The sequence below is a fragment of the Nycticebus coucang genome, chromosome 14 (assembly GCF_027406575.1).
Source record: "Nycticebus coucang isolate mNycCou1 chromosome 14, mNycCou1.pri, whole genome shotgun sequence".
Classification (NCBI taxonomy): Eukaryota; Metazoa; Chordata; class Mammalia; order Primates; family Lorisidae; genus Nycticebus; species Nycticebus coucang.
Window position 1 is genome coordinate 83,406,065 of NC_069793.1, and position 3,392 is coordinate 83,409,456.

The following is a 3,392-nucleotide window of genomic DNA, read 5'->3' on the forward strand; positions in this document are numbered from 1 at the left end:
ATGTGTTTGTGTATTTAATGTGTGGCCTGACACAACTCTTCCTCTTCCATGTGCAATAGAGGGGAAAAAAAGACACCCCTAGGGGTGTGTTCCTTCTCACTTCCCAAAATCTAAATGTGTGTACCCTGGAATCAGTCCTTGAATTGCTTCTTTTTTCTCTTTGCATTTATTTCTTGGCTTATCACATAACTTTATTTTTTAATTTTTTTTTACATATTTCCTGCATGGTTTGTCTCCCCAGTCATTATCCACAAGACTCTTGGAATTCGTAGGAATATGCAGGTGCAGACTCAAGGCCCAGCTTCATCTCCAACATTGTGGAAAGGGACTGTACATCATAGGGCAGAGTCCTATGCTCCCCTATGCCACTTATCACATAACTTTGAATACTATGTATCTATAAACTGATGATGCCTGAGCTTTTATTATTTTTTATTTTTATTTATTGATTGATTGATTGATTGATTGACTTTTGAGATAGAGTCTCATGCTGTTGCCCTGAGGATAGAGTGCTATGGTGTCATAGCTCACAGCAACCTCAGACTTCTGGGATCACGTGGTCCTCTTGCCTCAGTCTCCTGAGTAGCTGGGACTACAGGTGTCCACCACAATACCTGACTAGTTTTTCTAGTTTTACCAGAGATGGGATGTTGCTCTTGCTCAGGTTGGTCTTGAACTCCTGAGCTGAAGCAATCCACCTACCTTGGCCTCCCAGAGTGCTAGGATTACAGGTGTGAGCTGCTGTTGCCCAGCCCCAAACTTTTAACTAAACTTGATATTTATTCTCAATTTTAATTTCTTTTCAAATTTAAAAAGCCTCAAATTTAGCTCCTCATCTCTCCACCTCCTCCACCACCCTGCCTACTCTACCCACAGCATTAGAATTACTCGAGACAAAGCCTTGGAGCTTCCTTGACTCCTGTCCTACTTCATACCCTGTCAGGAAATCCCTTTGGTCTGAGCTTTAATAGAGAGTCCCTGACTTTCCCCATGGCCACCCTGACTCAGGTTAACAGTAGTCTCCTATCTCGTCTCTCTGTGGCTATCTCTGACCCCCTCCAAACTCTCATCTACACAACACCCAGAGCGGCTTCGTAACATTTCAGTTAGGAGTACTCACAGAGGAGTGGCACAACCTAACAGTTCTCTACTTTATTCTAACTAAAAGTCGAGTCGTCCTCACCCTCCCCAGCACTTCTCTTGCCCCATTCCTTGCTATTCTCCCTTGCCCAGGGTCTTTAAGTCACACTGGCCTCTTTAGAGCTCCTTGGACACTACAAGCATATTCCACCTCGGGGCCTTTGCATTTCCTGTTTTTTCTGTCCAGAATTTTTATTTTCATCAGACATTCTCATAGCTTCGTTTCTCGCTTCCTTCTCATCTCTACTCAATTGTCACTTCACCCTAGAAGACTTCCTTGAGTAACACATACAAATCATCTCTCAACAAACTCTGTCCCTCTCGCACACCTTTGTCTTTCTCCATGAATCTCTTAACACTGGACAGTCCATGTATTTATTTCTCTATTGGTCATTCTAGACTTTGCTTTATCCCTGGTGACTTTAACAATGCTAACAAGTTGTGAATAAATGAATTGCATGTGAAGAAAAGATTCTGTTACAACAAAAATAAAGAAGTAAAGGAAGCAAGGGAGAAATGCAAAAAAGAAAGAAATAAGAATTAAAGAAGGGGCAGGTGCATTTAAAAAAGAATGTTCTCTATAGAAAATGCTGAATTTCTTACTGTTTGGGGTAACTGGGTATATATATAACTTGATATTCTATTTATACATTTTTTTAAATAAAATAAAAAATTACATACATGTAAAATAGTCTAGAAACATATCAAATATGTATCGAAACATCAACAGAGTATGTATTAATTTTTTAGCAGTGTGATTATAGCAAGGGATTTTGGGGGGGTGGTAGGATTCTATTTTTTTCTTTTATTTTGTATTATTTAATTAGAAAACAAATTTCTGCCTCTGAATATTTTTAAACAGAAAAAAAATCTTAAGAGAAATAAGATACAAAAAAAGAGATTTGTATCCCCGTATTTTTCATTTTCTACACAGAAAGCTGGACTGTCTAAATTTAGACACTGCACTGTCTAAATTAAAACAGACATCATTTCACACATAGAGAAGAGACTTTCCTTTCCATTCCCCTTTCCAATGGCTTTTTAAGCTATCCTGAAATACCCCATGAAATGCTTGTCATTTTGTAGGGAATAGAATGTTTCAGGTCCAATTCCAGATGCACATTTTGGGCAAACTCAGACAACCAGAAGGCACATAGCATCTACCTGATCGTGAGCTAAGTACAGAGGAAACACAAAGCTCCACCTGTACCCAAAGAGTTTATAAACTCACAAGAAGAAAACACAGGGCCTGCATTTGCACCATGAAACGATCTTTGACTGTGAGTAGTGTATGTGCCGTGTTCTGCAGAAACACGAGCAACACATAAGCAAGAATGAGGAGTGCAACGCTCTCTGGGGCACAGCCAGGATGTCTCAGCGTGCTTTGATCCCCTCCCAGTCCTGAGTGTCATGTGACAGCCTCGGCTGTGCCACTCACAGTCAAGGTGGAATGGCACCATGCTGAGGACACCAAGACGGAACCCACTCGCTACTGTACCAAGATTTAAGCTCCTTCATCCTTTAGTTTCCTCTGTTAGCTTTACATTTTCACACCCACCCTGTACCACTTGCAACTTCTAAAAAATTACTATGCAAGTAGAAGGATGGAAAGGACAGGGCAGGGCTTCTCAAGAAGGAGGATACATTCCGATTATGTTTCTGGATAACAGAGGCCTTAAGATCACAGAGGTTCCATTTTCTTACCAGTGAAATAGATGACTTTGAAAACTGAATATAGTAGTACATAGAAAGCCAATTTGTAAATGAGTATGATATTATCAATACTCTACTGCTCCTGCGTCTCTTCTATGAAGTCAACCCATCCAGAAAGTCATTAACTTGCCTTTGGATTTGATTTAGCAAGGAGGATGGTTAAACACCTGAGAATTTGCCCTCTGGCCCCTTCTGAGCTAGTAAGATCAGCTACATTTGAGATGCAGCCACACACAGACATACTTAAATATAATCTTACTTAGCAGTGGCTGCCTGGCTTCTTATCAGTAATCTGATGCATAGTAAACAGAACAGGGGCGCAATTAAAGACATTTTAATACCACAGAACAGGATGGAACAGAGAGCTGGCTATAAAGGTGGTGGCGGGGGAAGGAGGGAAATCAGAAAAACGCATGCTAATGGCAAAAGTATTTGAATCCAACTTTACCCTGTGTGACTTTGTGCAAGTTATTTAACCTCTCTAAGTCTCTGTTTCTATATTTGTCAAGGGAAAATTTAAACCTCTTTTTCAGGTCTGC

General features: G+C 40.3%; 1 pseudogene; it reads right to left on the minus strand.

Moving 5' to 3' along the window:
• Positions 1 to 211: 211 nt before the first annotated feature.
• LOC128566172 (uncharacterized) lies at positions 212 to 386 on the minus strand (annotated as a pseudogene).
• Between the last annotated feature and the right edge of the window lie 3,006 nt (positions 387 to 3,392).